This window comes from Choristoneura fumiferana, chromosome 22 (assembly GCF_025370935.1).
Source record: "Choristoneura fumiferana chromosome 22, NRCan_CFum_1, whole genome shotgun sequence".
Classification (NCBI taxonomy): domain Eukaryota; kingdom Metazoa; phylum Arthropoda; class Insecta; order Lepidoptera; family Tortricidae; genus Choristoneura; species Choristoneura fumiferana.
This window is the reverse complement of record NC_133493.1, coordinates 2163138-2188323: the sequence shown is the minus strand read 5'-3', so window position 1 is coordinate 2188323 and position 25186 is coordinate 2163138. Positions and strand designations below refer to the sequence as shown.

The window sequence follows — 25186 nt, the reverse complement described above, 5'->3', positions numbered from 1 at the left end:
AATAGTTTTAAAGTTACTACCTACAGGTTTGTACGGAACCCTCGGTGCGCGAGTCCGACTCGCACTTGCCCTTTTTTTACATATTACTGACCGTGAATGACCCCTCCTCACCTGATGTTAAGTGCAGATGATGCCAATGGTGTATCTCACTAGTTCAGTAACATCCTCTATTTTCTATTTCCTGTATTGCAAAGATTTTGTAATAACCAGTGTTGGGATTTTTCACCGCACGGTAAGATTATAGAAAACTATTGAGTCGATATTAAAATTAACTTTAGTCATTTTTATTTATTAAATCGTACATTCATACTCATTATCATTTATTTAAATATCAGCAAAAGATTATACCTAAATAAAAGTGCTGAATGCCATACCATTACATTATGGGCCAAGTAATAAGAATAATATAAACATTAAGTAAGCTCCTGTTATATCCTATATCCTAAGAGCATGTAGCTAAGGACAAGAATGAGTGTTTCAAAATTATTTTTCATCACACTTGCTTGTAAACAGTGTCGTAACATGCAGGCTACCTTGGTTGCAACCCCCCAAATAAAACCCTCGACCTTAATGTGCTTGTCATAAAACCCGTGGTCGGTAAATGAGTCATTGGTAATTTTCATGTCATGAAGCCCAAGTTTGTTACTGCATGGCGTGCTGCTGCTCCGTGCGCGCGCTGCACACGCACGCCATGCACATGCTGCGGAGGAGGGCGGCGCGGAGCTGGCGCTGCCAAGAGCGCAGTTAGCGGAATCGGCAATTTTAAAAAAAATATTAGTTTTTCTTTTACAAATATACAATTTTACTCGCAAATGTGATGAAAAACATTGTAGTATGTCGCACGGGCGATACTAGAATTACGAACATCGACTCATTAAAGCCCTCAGTCATCGACTTCTAATAGACTCTCGTTCGTAATTCCTTATTTACCGCCATTAAGACACAATGTACTATTATTATGCCAATCATTATGAATAGTTTTTTATCATCCTACCTTGCGATGAAAAATCCGAACCTTGGTAATAATATATCTTCGTGTTTGAGACTATTATGCCTCAGGCACAAATCGTGATCGTCATAAAAACAAGTCGGCAGCGATTTAACGGGTTATACCCGGCAAATCGAACAATACTTCGGTAACAAGGAACTTCCCTAAACGACGCACAAAACGATCATATTTCACGATTAATCTCATTAATCTAAGAGTGGTTTACAACAAACACCCTTCTTGTGTTACAGCAGGAAAGTGAAATGTAGCAGGAGTATATGTTATTAATTCCTGTTAGAGCTAAAATTGTAACCCTTCTATGGTTTAAATATAGGAATTCAAGCATATACTATTACCCCTAGCCTATATACGTCCCACAGGTCGGGCACAACCCTCCTCTCAGAATGAGAGGGCTTGAGCTTAGTTCCCATCCCTCGCGGAGCCAGTGCGGATCACACGCAACATTACTTCACAGGTTTGTGCAGGTTTCCTCACGAACTTGTCCTTCACCGTGGATGCCGCTAGGCCGCTAGGCCGCTGCGGCATAATACTATACTACTATATAGGTTTAAGACACTCAAAAACAAGCGTTTTCCCAGATATAAAACCACGTTAGATCGATTGTTCGCTCCCGAAAACTCCTACATAGCAACTCACGTCTTAAACCGAGTTTAGCTAGCCCTTTCTCTCACGACACAGTGTCGTGCGAGCAGAGCGGTGGCGCGTAGTGTGCGTGTTGCGGCAGCCGCCGGTTCGCGTGCTCCTGAGAGGAAGGGCTAAGAAATAGCCCGAAACATGTCGAGCTAAACTCGGTTTAAGACGTGAGTTATCCGTTATAATAACATTTAATATCGTCGAAATCGTTTGAGATATTTCCAAGAACTCCGAAATAAATATTATGTATACACCTCGCCTTTCGCCTGTGTTTTTTGTACACAAAAAGTGTTATACAATCAAATAAGAAAGAAAATACATTTATTTAAAGTCATAAAACTTAACGATCACAAATCAATATTTTTTACGCTTTTAATTTACATGTGACATCTCTTTCCACATGTTTAGTTTAGTCTAGCTTTATAATTATTCTGTTGTATTCTTGGTTGCCCTTAAAACCAGCGCCATTACTGAGGAAATTGAAAGAAATAGTGTAAACAGAAGTACTGTTAATGTGACAATGCTACGGTTGTAACATCTTCTATGCAAAACTACAACTAAACATATTTATGCAGATCCCACCCCTAACTGGGACCCTAAATAATATATTAGGGAACCCAACGCGATTGTTATCGTACTGCCTTTAAAGCTGTTAAATATTACATTCATGATTATTGTTTGAAAGGGTCTAGCAGGATGGTTGAACAAAGACATGGCCGCTTACGATTCCAGTTGAATTATGCAGAATAGCAAATATGTGGGAGAGAGAACTTGATACATTGTGAAAGTGGTCTATGGTGGCATTTTTTAATGTCTCGTCATCATTATCATCCAATAATCGTACCTTCGGTAGAACACAGGCATAATTCCACTTGTCAACCGACTTCAAAATATGAGGAGGTTCTTAATGAGGGCTATCGCGAATGAATTCGCCGCTAGAGGCGCTAGTGTAGCGTGAGGTCTCCGAAATGTCAAATCTCATAGTTTTTGGGTGAGCTACGCGGGTTTATTTATAATTAGAATAATTTTTGAATAATTCTAAATGGATTATGCTTACGGGGCAATGAATGTCCGTGTTTTCACGAAGTCTTTCGGAAACTTTTGTCCTCCCTTTTTTTCCGAACGAAACGGGACTAAGCAACCCTGGATATTTTTATGGTACGGTTTACAGGTTTTAAATATTTTTAAACTAAACTTTGTTTTCACGCCCGTAATAACAGACTCTGAAAGCCACACTTAAAAACCTCACGCAACAGTGCGCCATCTAGTGAGACAAAAAACGATAGCCCTCATTCGTCTGTACCGATGTTTTTTATGTGTTTGTTACGCGATAACTCCGTCAATTGTGGGCCGAATTTCATTTTTTCGTTCTAAAGGATATACTTTCAAGGTGGTCCAATTTTCACGAAGTCAGGATCTGATGATGGGATCTTAGAGAAATCGAGGGCAACCCTCAAATTTTAAAAGCACACCTACAGTTTTGGCCTTTTTAACACCAACTGAAGTATTTAGACTCAGAAAGTGTCATTTGGTGAACTGGACCTGATAAAGAAGACCGTAGACCGGTACGCTGTTATAAAATAATATAACTATGCCATGTTTGTGCTTAATGGAATCGTTGTGAGATGCATTTTGGCTACAAATCACTAAACAACATGAATTAAAAAAAAACTTACAACATCAAATGGAACCGACTTCTAAAACTTTGGAAATATTTTTCTACTAATTTGAAGTTGGTGCCTCAGCAGCACGAGGCAGCAGGAGTGAATGAAGTACAATATAATATACGAGTAGCATAGGTGAAGGAAGCCGTGGTGGCCTAGTGGTTTGACCTATCGCCTCTCAAGCAGAGGGTCGTGGGTTCGAACCCCGGCTCGCAGCTCTTGAGTTTTTCGAAATTCATGTGCGGAATTATATTTGAAATTCACCACGGGCTTTGCGGTGAAGGAAAACATCGTGAGGAAACCTGCACAAACCTGCGAAGCAATTCAATGGTGCGTGCGAAGTTCCCAATCCGCACTGGGCCCGCGTGGGAACTATGGCCCAAGCCCTCTTGTTCTGAGAGGAGGCCTGTGCCCAGCAGTGGAACGTATATAGGCTGGGATGATGATGATGATGATGATAGGCGAAGTAGACGACTACAGTTCCACTCCAGCTGGCTCGTGCTGAGGCACCAACTTCAAACTAGTAGAAAAAAACCGTGGTGGCCGAGTAATAAAGCCGTGGTGGCGGAGTGGCTTGGCCTCTCAAGCAGAGTATCCTGGGTTCAAACCCCAGCTCGCACCGCTGAGTTATTCGAAATTCATGTGCGGAATTATATTTGAAATTTACCACGAGCTTTACGGTGAAGGAAAACATCGTGAGGAAACCTGGACAAACCTGCGAAGTAATTTATTGGTGTGTATGAAGTTCCCAATCCGCACTGGGCCAGCGTGGGAACTACTGCCTAAGACCTCTCATTTTGAGAGGAGCAGGCCTGTGCCCAGCAGCGGGACGTATATAGGCTGGGATGATGATGATGATGATCCTTATTGTACTATCGAAGTTATGATATTAACTTATTTTTCGATTTTTAGACAATTCTGTACGAGGGTGTACTACCGAAGGTATCTACTACGATTAAGACGGCTTAGGTCGTAATTCCTACACAGGCCCGTGCGGATTGGAAAATTCACACACACAATTGAATAACTTCAAAGGTAGGTTATGCACGTTCCCTCACATAATGCTTACCTTCACCTTTTGGTTCGTAGAAATTTTGAATGTATTTCACACACGAATTTCGAAAACTCTAAGATCCGAGCCCGGTTTGAACCCACGATCCTCAGCTTGAGAGGCCATAGTTCAAACCACTAGGCCACCGCGGCTTATTGACCTAAAATCTAATAAGTTTTTGGGTAAAAAAAAATCATTTTTAATACAAGCTTTTTTTTGCTTACTGTACTTTTTATTGACAGTACTTGTAATTGTCACTCAAACTACATTTGCATACCAAATTTCAAGTCGATGCTATTAACCGTTGAAGAGTTCCGTCCTGCGGAGACGATCCTGACTGGACTACCAGATTATTGTATTGTCACGCAATTTACATGAGTATACTAAATTTCAAGTCAAGCCAACTACTAGATTTGATTACAGATAGAGAGACAGACAGACAGACAACGGGACAAGTGAAACTAAATAAAAGCTTGTAAAACAAGACAAACGAAAATTCGAAGTTCAGTTTTTACTTTTAAGGTAAGTACAGAACCCTAAAACAAAGCGCACATGAGATCCAATTACTTAATTAATTTTATTTCAAACCGACTTTGCAAGTCAGACCATTCACATGTAAACTAACAATACGAACAGCATTTTTTTAAATTGCGCGCGTCTTATTCGTCTTTTCCTCAAGAGTTTCCTTATTTTCCCCGTTGTATCATCCGCAACATAACATTATACGTGGCCAGTTTATCCAGAGTAACAGCCATTTTTCTCCGCCTGTCTACGATTATAAGTCTTGCACGCAGAATAAAACGTGCAAAGAGAGATGTGCCAAAAGTTGTGTTTTCTAAACCAAAAGTATTCAGAAAAAAATTAATAGAAAAAAAAACCTTTTTAAAAACAAGCTTTTATTAGAAAAAATAAATGAACTAAAAAGGGAAAATAAATTTAAGTAACATTTTGTCACATGTTTGTAGTAAGAATGCTTTAGATTCGGGATAACCTCTTATGTGGTCACTCGTCATTATAAGAAAGCGTGTGTAGTTAAGCTTCAGGCACAGTATGTACACTATAATATGTGATTTAGGTTTAGTAGTATGCAATATTAGTGCCTGCAATATAAGTTGGTCAAATTATACTTGCAAGATTTGACTACAGACAGACAGACAGACCGGACAGACATACAACGGGGCAGGTGACACTAAATAAAAGCTTGTAAAATATTCGATATTTGCAGCGCAACTTTGAAATTAGGCAATCGAATACTCTAAGTTACAGGTTACACACTTATTCTGTCGTCAGTTCAGTCTTTTTAACCTTGAACCGATTTTGACAAAACATGTCTAAGAAGCATCGCTAGAAAACCTGCTTTCAAATAAAAAAAAACGCATTCAATTCGGTCCACCCGTTTAAGTTTGAAGTGACAGTCGGGGGTTTTCCAACTTTTTCTTGGTTAGAAAGAAAGAAAGAAAATACATTTATTTAACGCATAAAACAAACATAGGGACAAACATAGAACAAATAAAAGTAAATAATGTTAGGTTGTTTTATCGTTACTGTCGGCAAATAAATATTTTCTTTCATACTTTCTTTCTTTCAAGTTTTATAGTCAATATGCATTAAAAAAAAGTTGCCCCGCCTCCAGTAAAAACTGGAAAAAATCAAGCACAAAACATTTCATTATTACACCATTTTCCACTCCATCCTCCACGAGCCCTATCATCTGTCAATTCAATCAAAAACAAAAGGAAGTGCCTGAGAGAACGGAAAAAATTACGAATTTTCATCTCCGTCACCTAGTTATAATTGTTTTCCCGAAACCCTTGAAACAGGGGGCGATTCTAAAACAACCGAAAAGAAATCAAATCGTCATCAACATTCAGTGAAGTTTTGCGGAGCAATTTCTTATCCGGACCCTAAAGGGGAGTTATAAGTGTCCTTAGGCCTATCTAATTTCAACTCTTGAAATATGAGAGCAATTTTTTCTCTTAAGTTTCTTGGCGGAAGACATTTTTTATTATTCCTGAGTCGCGGCCTACATTGTCATTTTAAGTCGGCGGGAGGAAAGTTTCGCCTTTGCATTTGCATTTTGAATCTTGGACGGGAAATGTACTTTTAAAAGCGGACGTATGTTTTACGCGGCTTACGTAACTGGGTGGGTAAAATGTTTAAGCAGGAATAGACTATAAAAGATTTTTTCATCAAAAACCATCTTAGTGTAAATCGGATTCGTGCTTAATTATAACTATCCTACTACATACATGTGCATTTGTTATTTCTTAATGCTGAAACGGTTGAACGGATTTGGATAAAATTTGATGTATTGGTAGCTGTACGTCGTCTGAGATAACACATAATGGCAGTAGCCCTCTTAAAAAAATATCCTAATATTCCCGCGGTTTTGAAAGGAGAATCCAAAATTTTAATCGCTAGGATTAGAGATATGTGAATAAAATCCACTTTGTTATTTATTTTTACAAATAATTAATTTGTTAATAGTACCCTCTGTATGCAGCCTCTGTATGTAGTTCGGCTCCCATTTGGGCGGCGTTTTAGAAGCAAACATCTGAACTAACAAAATCATTATTAACACTAAAATTCTTGCCAACACAAAAGACAGCCGACACAAAACCAAAGCCTCTTGCCAAGCTTGACCGGAATCATTTGTTCCAACAATACCAAGCAAACAGTAAATATCCACTATTAAATACAAAACTATCATTAAAACGGAACGTTGAATGCCCTGTCTGAGACAGGCACACAATAACTTATTATACAATACCCATTAATACCTAGAATTTCAGGCTTCATTTGTTTCAGAATCCTCCGAGGCGTCAAATTGTTTAATTAACTCCGATATCAGTTCAATTTCCCTTTGGGTCGCTGTGAAATAATTTCTCACTCTAGAAAGGTTTTTCAGTGAAAACATGGAGTCGGGGTTTAATAAATAGGTTAGCATTTATTGATTTTGATCCTTAGACATTTTAACACGATTCTTGATAATGGTCGATTTTTTTTAATCGTCCAAATGAGTGCATATAATACTTTTTTGCGTGTATTATATATTTAGTTATCATTATACTGAAATATGACTGAAGCAATTTCGAAAAGTATTTTTTTACGTAATAGTTAAGAACAGTAATATACTGAGTGGCAAAAAATCTGGCCCTCAAATGTATGCAGAATCGGTAATTTTGTATGAAGAGTGGGCCTAATTTAGTGCCGCTGAGTATATTATCTGTAACCTAAATGATTAATTCGGATGTTTGCTTTGCAGAGGTTCACATTATAACCTATACTAATTTTAACTTGCTTTTTCCGGCTTTCGTGCAACGAGGTTGCATACTTTATTAAAAGAGCGGAAAAATGAACATTTTGTAAATATTTCGTTGTCATTTAATTTATTAGGTATAGATATATTTTTAATACCATAAATTACATCTTTCATTTTATATTATCGTTTTATTAAATAACCAACTAATCAATAGTAGGAAGTAACCAATATTCCAATAACAATCTAATTAAATACATTTATAATAAATGATTTAAACAATAAAAACTTAATAATAATAATTAAAAAGTAATAAAAAAGGCCCCTGTGGCATGGTTTCAAGAATGCTGGCAGCAGTTCCTCGCTGTATGACGATGCCAAGACGCTGAGCGAGGAAGCTACAAGCCCTCTTGTCTCCGGTGGCGTCGACCAGTCTCTTTGCCAGTTGGCTGAAGAGTCCCCTTGCGCCAGGGCCCCACGGACCGAGCGTCTCGACCCCGAAGGCAATGAAGTTGTATCCGGCATCAAGACCACTATATTTGCGCTTATTGACAACTTCGGCCCTGTGTATTGTACCTTGGAGATGAGATGGGGCTAAAGTGTCCACGCAGGTTGCGTCCCACACTAGCACCCGAACCATTTTCCACGGTATTAGGGACATTCCATCCGGTCTCTTGCCATCATCCCGTGCGATGCCGACTGGTTCGAGCACTTGCTTTTTTACATACGAACCGTGATAACGAAACGCAGCAGTATATTGTGCAACATTTAGTGACAATTGAACCTATATATTCTTTGATGTGGAAGAGAAGAAGGACGACCTTTCATACATGTGCCGTACACGTACAGATTTGTTGAGACGGAAGATTAAAATAATAGGAACTCAGCGGTATAAAATTAGGCCCACTCTACACACAAAATTATTCGTTACCGCATACGTTTCATCATCATCATCATCATCATCCCAGCCTATATACGTCCCACTGCTGGGCACAGGCTTCCTCTCAGAACAAGAGGGCTTGGGCCATAGTTCCCACGCGGGCCCAGTGCGGATTGGGAATTTCACACACACCATTGAATTGCATCGCAGATTTGTGCAGGTTTCCTCACGATGTTTTCCTTCACCGCAAAGCTCGTGGTAAATTTCAAATGTAATTCCGCACATGAATTTAGAAAAACTCAGAGGGTGCGAGCCGGGGTTTGAACCCACGACGCTCTGCTTGAGAGGCGATAGGTCAAACCACTAGGCCACCACGGTTTTTCACTAGTCCACCACGGCTTTCCACTAAGCCACCACGGCTTTCCACTAGGCAATCACGGCTTTGCGTTTGACGACCTGATTTTTTGTCGCTCAGTCGATGTCGTCGTCATCGTTCATAGATCTATAACTTATACAGGGGTATTCGATTTGTAGCATTCGAAGATGGCGAATGTAGACAATATCTAATTTTGCTATTTCTGTTTCTTTGTCTAGTTGAAGTTTAATTTGATAGTGTTTTCTGCGGCGATTAACCTTAACAGTGTACAGTGATCCCAAAATCCTATATTGCTCTCGTGTCTCCACGTGGTTTCTGGAATTTTACTATCAAGTTGCAAAAACTACAATTACTGTACAACGTCTCTCTCAAAGAGAGTTTACCTTGACACTGGCGAAATTGTCCTATTAATTAGGACATAAAAGCCATATTTTAAAAGAGAAGAAGAAGTACCTATACAGGGAGTCTCTGGCCATGATAGGGGCTTTAAGTCCAGGGTTCGATTCTAGTCGCATAACTGAGCTACTTTTTGACGACCGGATGGCCAAGTGGTTAGAGAACCTGACTACGAAGCTTAAGGTCCCGGGTTCGAATCACGGCCGGGGCAGATATTTTTATGAATAATACGAATGTTTGTTCTCGGGTAATTGGATGTTTAATATGTATTTAAGTTTCTATTTATCTATATAAGTATGTTTATTCGTTGCCTAGTATCCTTAGACAAGCTTTGCTTAATTTGGAACTAGGTCAATAATTGGTGTCAGGTGTTCCATGATATTTATTTATTTATTTGTTCTGCCACTTATAAAAAATATGACCACTGTTAATTTCATTTTTTTCATACAAATTAAATGTAATTTTTAATGTTGCGATACATTTTTTTATTGGAATGGATGGCAAAATTGTTGACGGCACATTAATAAATGTTTATCTTAGAGATGTCAAATAAATGTCAAAAATTATTTCAAGGCCCCCGTACCAAGAGACAGCGATAAGGCAGTTGTCTCACCGCCAGCGAGGAAACGATTAGCTATCGACTATTTTCTCGCTCAAGAAACGAACAAAAGATATAAGATCCTGTGTGAGTAAAAGAGACACATATATTAATAGTTGATCGCTGGCTGTTCACACTGTCGGCAAGAACTCGCTCTTATATCTTTTGTCGCAGCGACAAGAGCTATAAAACTCGCTGAGCTCAGCGATGTCAGCTTGGCGGCCGCCCCGCACGAGCGAGTCGAGTGGAGCGAGTAATCTCCCGTCGCACTCGAACACTCGCTTACAGCCAGCGACAAAACTACACTCGCTTCTCGCTGCTCACCCACTCGTTTCTAGTTACTCGCTCTACTCGCTTCTCGCTCATCGTCGGCGGTGGGACAAGTGCCTTACACCGCCAAGTCCGATACACTGATTTAAAAATTAAACTTTGAGGATCAATAAATGATCTGAAACCAGCTACAGTATAAAACTGTCCAAAAATATTCGCTTTACGACACCCTTCACTCTCGGCTGGAACGAAGCACTTCCTTAAATTCGGAAAACCCTTCCTTTAATAATCCAGTTGCCAAAATACCACTTCAAAGCCCTTATAATGTAATTATACTATAATGATACTCAATACACACTTAAAGGAGTATAACGGGGGAATTAAAATTTTCTAAGAAATGTTATGGTTCAAATTAAAAGATTACTGGAGGGTCCTTTCCTTAACAGTACATTTATGTAATTAAAACGCTTTTCTGGAATTAGTATTCTCATCAATGGGAGGTAGGTAATAGAATTATAAATAACCAACGGTGGTTAAGGGGTATTCGTAATTCCTGTTTTTCTTTCTTTGGCTTCATTTTCATCTGAAGCTACGCTCGTGGTATCTCTACAGAATTGACTCAGAAATGAGGTGATGCGTAAAAGAACAATGGTCACCAACATAACCAAGCGAATTAGCTTGTTGGAATGGCAATGGGCAGGCCATATAGCTCGGAGAACAGATGGCCGTTGGGGTCGAAAAGTTCTCGAATGGAGACAGCTTATAGACAAGCGCAGCGTAGCACGTCCACCAACAAGTTGGACGGATGACCTGGTTAAAACCGCTTGCTGACGGTATGCAGGTCGCTTCCAACCGAAGCATCTGGAGGTCTATAGGCGAGGTCCATGTCCAACAGTGACGTCCTACGGTTGATTTGATGATGATAATGATAAATGTCATATCAACCAGAGTTAAGTTAGTATTCGTAAAGAAAAAACAAGTTCAAAAGATACGACTCTGGGACAGACGGACAGCGGAAGTATAGCATTATCCTGTTGGCATCATTAGGGTACGGAACCCTAAAAACACCTGCTACAAACAAACGGTAATTCCGCAAGGGTTTGCGCTAAATAAACTATATATTTCCATGCACGCAAAGCCTCGACCTATTTCTCAGGTCTATTTATATGGCGTGGTTCATACATCATGGCCGTCAGAGTCTGCGCCATATTTATATATATTTCACAATTCGAGACCAGCGTGATATTTCTATGTTGTGGCAGAGAAATAGATTGTGTTGCTACTGTAGCAATGTATTGTATATTATCTTTTCTCAGCAAAGGTCGCAGTGCATCTTATTTTCTGATTTTCGTCCTAGTCTCCAAGTAGGTTCTTATAAAGTTTGTAAAGGTTGCTGTTTGTAGCTGTCTTAATATACCTAATTAATTTTAAATAATTACTTGACTCAGGCGTTTTTTTGCGGAGGTCCATATCAATGAAGTAACAGAAATTCTTAGCTCAGCCGCGACCTTATGATAGCTAAGTTTATACAAAATATGCGTGTTCATGCAGGTCCTCCATCTCCACACTGTAAGAACACACAAATCACACAAACCCATCTATCACCACTACCACAGCCAGTGACGACGTCGACGACGACGTTGTAGGATTACTTAGTTATGGCTACTAAAACTACCCAGTAGAAGTGTGATTAGCTTTTTTTCAATGTTGAATACAAATTTTATTGAAAACTTTGGCGCTCTTATAATACCCATCAATAATGACTTATTTGGCAGTGGCAACACTGTTGCTTATGTCAAAGTGAATGAAGAAGGGCTACGTCACTTGCGTTCGGTTGTCCTTTGATTTGACTCACTTCGGAACGAAGCGTCTTTGAGTAAGGTTGGTAACATTTAGATTATTGGATTTTGATGGATTCTGTTAACAAATACTTGTGTCATTATAACTAAGTACCTGGGAGACCGATCTCTGCTCGAGATAAAACTCGAACACAGCCGTTTTCCCAGAGATAAGACCAAGCTAAATCGATTTTTCATCCCCGAAAACCCCACATACTAAATTTCATCGAAATCGTTTTAGCCGTTTCCGAGATCCCCGAAATATAATACACAATGTAGTATATTATATTTCTATAGGCATATGTTTGGTTTTAATATGAGCCACCATGAATGTACTTTACTTTTATTTATGTAACCTTTTTGTTTTTCCTTTTTGTACAATAAAGAGTATAAACAAACAAACAATCGTTTAGTACGGCGTCCGATTAGTACGATGTAATAGCACTGGTCCCTTGGCCGTCGTTATAAACGGATCCTTCTGTACAAGAATTGCTCGTTTAAAGGTAGATAGATAGATAGATTTAAATTACACGCCCAACTGATATCCCGTCTCATAAACGATTGTGAATGACCCATTATCAATTACTTAGGGTGTAGGATTGGTCCTGCTCACGTATCCCGAATCACCCTGTATATAATAATATAATGTACTGACGGTCGCTTATATTATCGGCACATAAAGCAACTAATGCGATACAAAAACAATATTAGTGACGACCTACATAATGACGAAGCAATTATTATCTAGATACGCGGTAGCGTGTCAAGCCAAGTTCAAGCTAACAGAACTGAGAGCAGCACCGTGTGTGATTTTGCCCGAACCATTTGGTGCCACTTTTGACCCGCTCATAACTCACAAACTATTTCACATAAACATGTCAAATTTGGCTCATTTATTGAGACGTGTGAGATAAATATGTGCTCCAAATTTCATAACTCAAACGGTTATTTAGATAATTAACATACAAAAATCGTCATTTTTATCACTGACTCACCTAGAGATCAAAACTCTAACCCAGTTCCAGATGAGCTAGAAAGCTCAAATAAGTGTTTTTTTTTTATTCGATTGGATGGCAAACGAGCAAGTGGGTCTCCTGATGGTAAGAGATCACCACCGCCCATAGACACCTGCAACACCAGGGGGATTGCAGATGCGTTGCCAACCTAGAGGCCTAAGATGGGATACCTCATGTGCCAGTAATTTCACCGGCTGTCTTACTCTCCACGCCGAAACACAACAGTGCAAGCACTGCTGCTTCACGGCAGGATTAACGAGCAAGATGGTGGTAGCAATCCGGGCGGACCTTGCACAAGGACTTTTAGGACTCTTCATTTACCTAGAGCACTGAGCTAGAGAGCTCTTGCTAATATGCCTATAGCCATGTCAGTACGGTTCAATCGACTTCCACTGTCTATTTATACAGTTCGCGGCTGGCCACACAGCAAACATTCTGCTCCTTTGCGTGCCAGAGACTGGCAATACTGGCCATGTGATATTTACCGAGTGTTGCCAGCTTAAGCTTATAAAGTATACATACAGTGTGTTACCGGCAGACAAGCTTTTTTTAAGGGAGGTTAAAGTAACGTATAGTTCTGTAACTTAACCATGACATTAATTTAATTAATAAACTAAATTTCACACTTTGTTAACTTTGTAACAAAGTTATAATTGCCAGCAATGTAAGTACAGCAAAGTAATTTGACAAGTGCAAAGAACTGGCAAACACATTCTATATTAGTTTATTGGTTATTTGTATTCTGTGTGCCTATCCTGTATTGTTCGTGTTGGCAAATAAATCATTCTTCTTCTTCTTCTTCAAAGTAATAATCTGCTGTTAACAAACGTGGCCCCAGGCTCACCTTTGTTTCATTAACAAAGACAAGTTTTTCAGCGAGATTCCTCATGCGTGTACACATTTATTAATTTAAAGTGCTTTAATCGAGGTTTTACTAACTTATTGTGTGATTTTAAGCACGTCTCTTGCAAGTTACCAAGTATTTACGGGTGTGGGGTGGAGTGGGTCCACGTTGGTGTAATAGGTAAAGAACGCCAAACACGGTGAACATTTTGATAATTTGAAGACTCGTCTGTTGTAGATAATCAAGTAATTGTATGCCATTGGTGAGATGGGGTAAATCTGCTTTAAAATGTCAATGTACATAAGGATGCAAGATGAAGATGCGATGCGATGTGATGGTACCGTATTGGTACCGTATCGGTCGTATCGGTTTTCTAAAACCAAATATTTTTAATTTGTGCAACTTCACATTCTTTGAAGGACATGAAGCTCAGAAAATCACCACCACCACCAGCCACCACCACTACCAGTGGGTAGGTCCTTGTGCAGTTGTGCATGGAATGTTAAGCCGAGTTTAGCCAATACCAATATTGTCTTTTAATTAACACCTCTTGTACCATATTTCAAGCGAAACAAAGTTATTTTTTTTCTTGGGTCTTGGATGTTTAATATGTATTTAAGTATGTATTTATCTATAGCTTTGCTTAGTTTGGACTAGGTCAATTGGTGTCATGTGTCCCATGATATTTATTATATTTAATATTCATTCGACTAAATAAGGTATATTATGTACAATAAAATTAAATAAACTAAAATTATATTAAATCTAAAAATGGACCCTGCGGCATGGTACCAAAGATGCTGGCAGCATTTCCCGCTGGATCGCAAGACTGATGCGTTGAGCGAGGAAACTGCCAGCTCTTCGGTCTCCTGTGGTATCTCTGAGTCTCTTCGATAGATCTTTGAAGAGACTCTGAGCGCCAGGGCCCCACGGACCAAGGGTCTCGACGCCGAAGTTATTTGTATTTGTTTTTAGACTTGCAAGAAAAATCGTGCAAGTTGCATTACATCGCGGCGCTCGATTGACCACAACAAACTCGTTGGCTTTACGGCCTCGCATTGTAATGGAACTTGCACGATTTTTCTTGCAAGTCTAAACTCGGCTTTAGAATCACTGCCCCTTTTTGCTAGTCGTACCGTCAAGCAGGGCCAGCGCTGGTTTGTTCCAACGTTTGTTTGGCATAAGATATCCGATAAAGATCAGACATGATAATTGAAACTACAACATTAAACGGTTCCCGGGTCGTGGTGGAGACCACGTCTCGGCAAACGTAGTGTAGGACGCCCTTCGACCAAGCGGAGTAGGGTTATTATTTCGAGAGGTTCAATTGTGTTCAGACTCAAATTTTCAGTTATAAAATTAGAAATATATCGTTTATTGTTTTTAAGTTGCTTAGGATATTATCACTGAAACTTGTGGTAAATACATTTTATTCTATTTTATCTTTTTTTCCACAATAACTTAAATTTTCTGCACAAAAGTCAGTTACGTGGTCAGGTTCGGATTATCCCTGATTACTTTGTAGTATTGTAAAAAATACAAGGTATAGAAAAACTTGCTGTTTAAAACATGGATTGAATGTTCATAATATGATATACCATGCATGCAAACATAAAAAAATTAGGACATTGATAAGACTATTTTTTTCTACATTTCCCGTTGTTCCAAAATACACCATCATTTTCGTAGCCACACTTATTAAGTATATTTTAAACAAAAAAAAGAGGTCAAACCTCCTGTAAATCCTTTTTTAACTATAAGCAACTTTGGAAATAAGACTGCGTCAATATAAAGTATAATGTTTATCGCAAGTCATAATTATTTATCTATAATTAATGTAATAAAGGTTCAGTTAGATTTGCGTCAAAGATCGAGCGTCATTTTCGTTACGGTTGGGACTTGGTAAGTATTGGGTAAATAAATATAATGTTTTACTGGTGCTGTGTCATTTGCAGTTAAGTTATTCAATATTGATTTCATTTGCTTCAAATCTATAGGATATTTACTGCAGAGCCGCGAAAGTAAGAGCTTTTCAATTTCGTGGTCATCATTTTCGTGGTCCTATGGGCCACGAAACTGATTAAAGACCACGAAAAAGATGATTTTCCCTACAAGTAGAAAAAATACAGAACACTTTTATAGAATTTTCTGCCTTTTACAGTGTAATCGTTTATGCCGTTATTGATTTAATTGATTTAAACGAAGAATTGTTGACCGTCAACACCATTTGCTCCAGGTGTGGTTATAGGAATTATGACCAGTGCGTCGCCAATTTTGTTAACTGGCGAGGTTCAAGAATTATTTTGCCCTGAATGTACGTGTGAAATGTATATATCTAAATATTAAAAGAAAAACTTCGTCATTTAGAGGAGCATTTGTTGTGTTGTTTCGTTGTAACATAATTTCGTTCTGGTTTACCTGCACGGGGGGGAAGGTATTGAAAACTGTTTTGGTTTGTGAGTTGAAGTTATTAATCTTACTTTAATTAAGTAATTTCTAGATAGTATTTAAAAGGTTACAAAATGACAATTTGAATTCGTCATCGTGGTCAAGTTTTTTTTTTTTTATATAGATATCGATTGTCTATTTCTGTTGATACCTGATTAATTAAATAATGCTTATTCGTTTTCTGATTATGATCTGATTTTCATTCAAATAGTACATTATAAGATTTTAAAATAAACAAAATGTTCTTTTTCGTGGTCTCGATGCTCATTTTCGTTACCGTTAAAATTGGATTTTTGCTTTTTTTAACCAAAATAAACTTTATCGACCTCTTATAATATAAAGCATCTTATCGGTACATATCTTATGTTCAAAATAAAACAGACCACATCAAAATGTGTGTTTTTATTTCTGTAACATTTATCTTACACCTCAAATAATTACCCAGTAACGATCTGCGAAAGGCTGCCTGGTAAAAGCAGGCCCTAACTAAGAAGTGCAAAATTAGAACTTCGTAGGGACGGTACGATACGAACTTCCATTTTCGAATTTCGTAGCAGCCCCCCCAGGAGGCAACGAGCCGAGGCTAGGGCGCAACGGCGCTCTTTGAGGTAGACCTATCTTATATCTACTAGTGGAATGCTACAGGCTGATGATGATGACTAAACGATTCAAGTGCCTGCATTAACCGTTACATACCTACTTGCCGTTATTCTAAAAATAACTTAAGTAATGGGAACTTGCCAAATAAATAAAGTTCAAAAAGCACAATGCACGAAATACTTAATGGTCATTTGGCATAACATAATTTTCAGTGCCTCATTTTGTACATGTATCTCAACGTTTGTCGGTTGTGTTCGTTTATTTATTTTGTACTTTATGAAGAGTTTACCTACTTACATAAAACATTTTTTTATGATCGCGTAGTCGATAGATTTGATTTAGGTAAGTTTTGGTTCAACTTATAAAAAATATGCAAAGATGTCAATTTCTGTCAAAATTGTATTAGAAAGAAAGAAAGAAAATGCATTCATTTAACGCCATACAAACATAACCAAATGTTTTTTCCTAACTAGGTTAGCTGGAAGAGATCCCTTTTTAGGGATAAGCTCGCCTTTGTTCTCCTCTCTGTGTATTTGTATTTTTATTTTATGTGCAATAAAGAGTTTACATACATACAAACATTACAATTAACATAACAATAGAAGAAAGACAAGACATACATTTTTTTTATTCGACTGGATGGCAAACGAACGAACACCAGGGGTATTGCAGATGCGTTGCCAACCTAGAGGCCAAAGATGGGATACCTCAAGTGCCAGTAATTTCACCGACATACATGACGCTAAATGGTTACATATTTGAATATCGAAAATTAAAATACTGTCAGTTAATGTCGATGTTCAAAATATCTAAAATTAAAATATCGACTGTATATCAAAAGTTGTTATATCTATGGTCAAAATGTCTAAGATTTAAATGTCGATTGATTAAAATATCGAATGAGTAAATATATCGATAGATCTAAGTTGTAAATGTCAACATATTTGAATGACGAAAATTAAAATATCGTACATAAGTACAAATCAGCTTTACTTATTGCTCCTTTCTCTTAATTGCATTTATTTTACATAATCTAGTCATTTTTAGCACTCGCCGGCCGCTGCGGCTCGTGCGTTGTTGTGGTCACAGTTCTAACCTAACCGAACCAAAAATTTTTGGTAAGTAATTCATGTTCAATAGGTATGGTTAGGTTTAGTATTGCGTCAAGGCGCGAAGCGCCTCAACTGAGCGGAGCTCAGCTCGAACGTGTCACGGGTTAGTTCATACATAGGATATTCGATACTCTGTACTTCGATATTTTGGACTTCGATATTTAATTACTTAGTGGGAACCTATTTAGCGATACTTAATATCGCTAAATAGGTTCCCACTAAGCAGAATGCCGTCAGTTCAGTGAGGACCTATTATATTATATTAATCGACCATTATGTGTTTCGTCCATTATGCTTTTTATACTTTATGCATTTTGATAAGTGCCCTTAAGTATACAACATAATTTATTATTACATCTCTTCACAACTAAATACAATATGAAACTTTACTAAGTTTTTACCAATACAAAACAGCATTAATATCACGCTAGACGGAATATAAGCTTACAAAGGATAATATTTAGTATTCTGCAAACGTGTGTCGTTTTCCAAAAGCTATGCAGTTTCAAAACTTGCAGATTTATCATTCGGATATTTTCGGTCGAATGCATGCTAAAATTCACAAAGTACGTTTAAATTCTGATGTAAAATTTTGGTAAACCTTATTGTTTCAGACTTTACGAATAAAACTTTTCGGTTTCGATTCACGGTCGGGGCAGTTCTAATAAATAAAAAACCCCCGACTTTGTCACTTCAAAGTTCAATATCTCAAAAACGGCGATTTTGATGAAACATGTCTAAGAACCATCGCTAGAAAACCTGCTTTCAAGTAAAAAAAACCGGATTCAAATCGGTTCACCCGTTAAAGAGCTACGGCCACAGATAAACACACAAACAGAAAGGCAGACACAGATAGCGGTCAAACTTATAACACCCCTCTTTTAGCGTCGGGGGTTATGTTTACCATTAGCTTAGCAGAGCTCGTCTTAGCTAAAATGACGCGTCCCACAACTAAATCAGTTGATTATGATTATGACTAAGTAAGTAGTAAGAGAGCAAACCATAACCACTTGAGTCTAACATTGAACTAAAGGACCAATAACAATTATACGTATGTGTGTACGCCGCCCGTATTTTTAATTTGCTCATGTGCGTAAATGCGGTGGTAGGACGCGTCATTTCATAGTAACTAGACAAGCTCTACCTATAGTACTAATGTACAACTAAGTACATTTTTTTTTTTTTTTTTTTTATTCGACTGGGTAGCATACGAGCAAGTGGGTCTCCTGATGGTAAGAGATCACCACCGCCCATAAACATCTGCAACACCAGGGGTATTGCAGATGCGTTGCCAACTAGACTAAGATGGGGTACCTCAAGTGGTAATTTCACCGGCTGTCTTACTCTTCACGCCGAAACACAACAGTGCAAGCACTGCTGCTTCACGGCAGGATAAGCGAGCAAGATGGTGGTAGCAACGGGCGGACCATGCACAAGGTCCTACCACCTGCAATGTGTAAATTAACCTATAACTCATGGTCAGAGGATGTATTACCTAACCTTTCTGGTGCTCGCAATCGCAATCCAATGACAGTTGTTGTATGCGAAATCTGTCATTTGATTGCAATCGCGAGCATCAGAAACGTTAGACAATACGGCCTCTGGGCCCAATTGAGAAAGTACCTATTAGCTATACACTGAAACAGCTCGTGTTTTAAAATGACATTGTTGCCAGAGGGTTCTCTATCGTTTGCCCGAATTTCATATGCCCGAATGTATCGTTTTCTAGAATTTTCATTTGCCATAAAGTAATTTATTTCTGAAATAGTAATTTCTTCAGAGTTGCTATTAAACTAACCTAACCTAACCTACTACATTATATATGATGACATTTTAAAAAATCCTAAAAACAGCACGGTTCTATATATATTATGGCAGACGTTGGTATGGTAAGTGAAATTCGGGCAAATGAAATTCGTGCAAGTAAAGGTGCCAGAGTTCAAATAGACATTGAAGCTCTAAAACCGCAACTCACACAACACAGGAGAATAACAATTGAAATATTCTAACTACGGGGTCGCAAACAACATGAAAACTCACATAAACGACCAACAAACGCAGGGTACATAAAACAAATAAGATTTCACAAAACAAAAAGTTAGAAAGCGTGCTATTCTGTATCGTGTCGAAAAAACGAGTAAAATTCGCTGATACATCCAATGCGGAGTAAAGTAGAGTTAATAACGTGGAGGGAAGCGTGTTCGGGTATTCAGGACTAGGGATGGGATCGGGGCAGATGTGGATGTTAGATTGGATGTTACAGATTCAGCGCATATATTACTTTCATCGTATTTTATCGGAAAATAACCTTTTTTTTATTCGACCGGATGGCAAACGAGCAAGTGGGTCTCCTGATGGTAAGAGATCACCACTACCCATAAAAATCTGCAACACCAGGCGTTACCAACCTAGAGGCCTAAGAATGGATACCTCAAGTGCCAGTAATTTCACCGGCTGTCTTACTCTCCACGCCGAAACACAACAGTGCAAGCACTGCTGCTTCACGGCAGGATTAGCGAGGATTACCTAACCATAAAATTTTCATTTCTAATACAAGCTTTTTTCTGACTGTCCTTTTTGTTGACTGTACTTGCAGTGTCACCCAAACTACATTTGCATACCAAATTTCAAGTCGCTGCTATTAACCGTTGAAGAGTTCCGTCCTGCGGAGACGATCCTGGCTGAAATACCAGAATGTCACTACTAAATTATTGTATTGTCACGCGATGTACATAAGTATTCCAAATTTCAAGTCAATCTGACTACTAAAAGTTGGTCAAATTTAACTTGCAAGATTTGATTACAGACAGACAGGTAGACAGACAACGGGACAGGTGAAACTAAATAAAAGCTTGTAAAAATCGTATTTATCGTGCTCTCTCTCTCTCAATTGCTTCAGTACGAATCGTATAGCCATTTTGACATTTACTATCCTATGTCCTTCCCCGGCACTCAAACTATCTGTGTACCGATTTCATCTATATCAGTTCAGCAGTTTAGACGTAAAGACGTAACAAACAAACAGACTTACAAAGTTTCACATTTATAATATGTATATTCCATACAGACCAGACCAAAACTTGATAGTGAATAAAAATTTATTTTGCATCCCACGACAAAAATAAGAACAAAGATCAATTCTACAATAATTATCATTTATTCAATTTTAAAACGCTAACGATTGTAATTCGTTAGTTGTCTAAATAATAAGTTACAGAAAAGGTTGAAAGCTACAGAAATTTTACTTAAAACTCGAATACTTACAATTGTATGCCATTCAGATTGAAGTTAATATAAATAAGTACTTAGGTGTTCAGATAAAGAATAAGAACAAAATTGTTCAAAATACGATTATTTTAGCTAAAGCCAAATATTAACCGTTCCAGTGTGACTTATTTCTTTGTGATTGTGTATAATTTCAAGTATTATTGCTTTGTGAACGTATTTGAATTCTATGCGTCTAAATATAAGTATAATTTACTCATTTCTTTTGTTCTCAACAACTATTTAATTATCAATTTTTGCAGAAGAACAATTAATTTAATAGTTTTCAATAGACTTCAATAGAAACTTGAAATTGTTATTCATTAAAATTCATTCGCAATAATGGCAATAGTTTTTATTTAATTTTAGTACGTTTAATTTTTTATTGTTTACATAATCTTGCTCTTTCTGAAGTATAAAAAGTTCAACATCATTATTATGTATGTAATGTATGTACGTAAACTCTTTATTGCAGAAAACGTACTTATCCCTTTAGGGGATATTTACCAGTCAACCTTTCAGTGGATGATAGGAGTAATCATTTAGGGTCCGACAAAGAGTGAGTATAAGAGGCTATACATAAATATAGAATAGTGGAAACTACTAAACAGTGCTTTAAACAATATAATACATAAATAACAATATAAATAAATAAACTACTATATTATGTATAACCATAAAACATAAGCCACATTCTTTTACAAGCTTTCCCTGAAACATCCCACGGATCAGTACTCGTAAAGAGCTTTATTATTTATAGAAATAGAAGGGCCGCGTTCATTTTGTGATGTATAAAAAATGTGTGGATTAAAAAAATGTTCATACCTAGGCTTTGTGATAGCCATGACCTTCTGGCAAATGACGATGGGGGGATGAACTGGACTACTTCTTGATGGACACTCATGTATGCAACGGACAGAGAGTATCAAAATCTTTAACGGATAAACCGTTCATCAACTTAAAACTTTGTACGAATGTATAATCTAAATGATAAAGCAATTACAATCAACAAAAACCGAGCAAGAGCGTGTCGGACATGCCCGAAATCGGGTTCCGTAGCCATTACGAAAAAATTAAGTCATATTTTTCTAAGGATTTCGTATTTTATACGGAATCTTCCATAGTTTAGGTATATTTTATACCTTAGGCTGCTATTTACTCTTAAAACGACTAATAATTCTCAAGAAAACTTAACCGTTATAGTTTTCCTTGAAAGTTTGATACACTTACTACCATCCTGAATTTTTTCAAATTTTTCCACCCACCGGTTTAGATTTTAGAGGGAGGGGACGCGCGATTTAATGAAAATTTCACTTGAAAGTTGAATATTTCACAAACAAATCACTGAATCGAAAAATCGACTGTAAAAACCCCGTATGGTTTTAAAATACCTATCCAACGATACCCCACACTATAGGGTTGGATGAGAAATTAAATCACCCCCACTTTACGTCTATGGGAGTACACTAAAAAAATATTTTTTTAAATTTTTATTGTACCTTTTTGTCGGCATGGTTTACATACATATTCGTGCAAAATTACAGCTTTCTAGCATTGATAGTCCCTAAGCAAAGCCGTGGACAGACGGACAGACAGACATGGCGAAACTATAAGGGTTCCGTTTTTGCCATTTTGGCTCCGAAACCCTAAAAAAGTTCAGTCAGTAAAAAACAGCTTGCATTTAAAATAATGTTTTGAGCAGAACTTTATTTTAAGATAGGTAAGATGCGGATACGAATGCCTTACGGGAACATCCCTAGCGGCGCACAAGGATTACTCGAAGCATTTCTGATTCCTGAAACCCTGACCTCTACGTTTTCAATGATAGCTACATCCGTGCTCACACCTGTTTTATTGTTCTTTGTTCAAGCTTTCTTTATTTGTGACGTTTTGTTTATCGAAAATACAAACAGACATGGATGCACAGAAAAACCAGAAAAAGAGACCAGCACTGGGAATCGAACCCAGGTCCTCAGCAATTCGTGCTGCGTGCTTAACCCCTACACCACTGCCTACACAACTGCTGGACAACTGCACTGGACTGACCAGCTGCTGAGGACCTGGGTCGATTCCAGTGCTGGTCTGGTTTTTCCATGTCTTAGTTTGTATTTTCGATATGGTTTCACGGGATACCCGTAAAAGTAACAAATTTGGAGTTGAAATAAAAAAAAATACAAAAAGACTCCAAAAAACTGATCATACGTTTAGTTTATTTATTTGAAAGCAAAATAAACGTTTGCAGGTGGTAGGACCTTGTGCAAGGTCCGCCCGGTTTGCTACCATCATCTTGCTCTCTAATCCTGCCGTGAAGCAGCAGTGCTTGCACTGTTGTGTTTCGGAGTGGACAGCCGGTGAAATTACTGGCACTAGAGGTATCCCATCTTAGGCCTCTAGGTTGGCAACGCATCTGCAATACCCCTGTTGTTGCAGATGTTTATGGGCGGTAGTGATCTCTTACCATCAGGAGACCCACTTGCTCGTTTGCCATCCAGTCGTTTAAAAAAAAAAGAAGTTAAAGTACGATTTTATTTGAAGAAACATTTAATACAATGAGCTACCTCATTACATTACAGACTCTTTCATTCCAAACAATACACTCTTTTTCTTCGGGCTGTCGTCTAAAAAGTTATACAGCTAAGTTTTTACTAGACTTTATACCTATGTGTCGGATAAAAGTATTATGACAATGTCAAAGTAACACCTAAATAATTACAAAAATATCAAAAAAACAAAATTATTAGTTTCATTGTTACATATTGTCTTATTTAGTAAGGTGGTGGTATTCAATCATCATCATCTAAAATATGTCATTCTTTCTTTCTTTATTAACAGAAACTTAATTATAATGTTTAAAAAGACTCATCCGTAGCATTTCTTGTTCTGGCAATTCAATTGAAATTCCGGGATTGAGTAAATTTCCATGTTATTTCTCAAAGTTTACATCATATTGTATTTAATATTTTCATGTGTTTTTCTGTCTTTTTTTATTATTATGTGTTAATTTGCTGTAGTGTGTGTCTTCTGTGTTAGTGAATACCAATGTTCTCAATTCAATTTTCTTTTTTCTTTTTTTCAAAGTTTACATCATATTCTTTATTAGTTTCTAGACGTTGCGCGTTGTGGTGAGTGGCTATAATAGATTGTTGCACCAAGCAGAAAGTTATTTATTACTGCACCGAGTGCCGATTTAAAAAGCACGGGGGCAATATAAATTACTTAATGCGAGGTGCATAATCTACTTTTCTTCCAACTATTACAGGAATAGTAGACGAAAAAAAAACTCACTCGATCGACACTAGCACTCAATGATACCATTTTTGTAAGTTTACATTCGCACTCAAAAAATGTCCAGGGAAAATTCGCAAGGTTCCCGCCAATTTGTTTTTTTTTTTTTAATTTCTTACTTTGTTAGTAGAGAAGAGTTAGTAGTAGATATTTTTACCTGCGATCAGTCAAATTTCGGATGGGCGCCAGGTTAGCCAACCAAACACACAAAGTTTTTTTTTAAACATACGGCTACTTACTATTCTTCGTAGGATTGGTAGCAACAATTTTTTGTACGCAATCTGTCAAATTACATAAGACCGTCAGGTTGACCAACCTAACACTAGATTTTTTTTACACTATGCAGGCTAATTTTATAGCAAAAATACTTGTGTTACTTCTTTGGTGGTGCAAATCAAAAATAATTCAATAAAGGATTTTCATACATTTTTTCTGCTTTAGAGCAGAAAGGTCCCGCTTTGTGCTGGGTATTTAGTGCGGTTATAATGAAACTAAAGCATACTTGGAAGAAAAAGTTTTTACATGAGTCTCGTAGGAATTTTGGGATAAAAGTAGCCTTTAAATTGGTAAGCGAGTTCAGTCAAAGGTGCGTTATGTCAAAGGATTGTGATTCGTGCATTTTGATGTAAGTCAAACGCCAATA

At 37.7% G+C, this 25186-nt stretch overlaps 2 protein-coding genes across 2 annotated transcripts in view; one reads left to right on the top strand and one right to left on the bottom strand.

The window, feature by feature from the left end:
- The window catches only part of LOC141440348 (uncharacterized), a 145571-nt gene that overhangs the window by 77051 nt on the left and 43334 nt on the right, over positions 1–25186 (bottom strand). The window lies entirely within an intron of this gene.
- LOC141440127 (uncharacterized) overlaps positions 11992–25186 on the top strand; it is a 265808-nt gene continuing 252613 nt past the window's right edge. The window contains exon 1 of the mRNA XM_074104595.1: positions 11992–12017. The gene's annotated coding sequence lies outside the window, so the exon portion shown is untranslated. The remainder of the gene's footprint in view (positions 12018–25186) is intronic.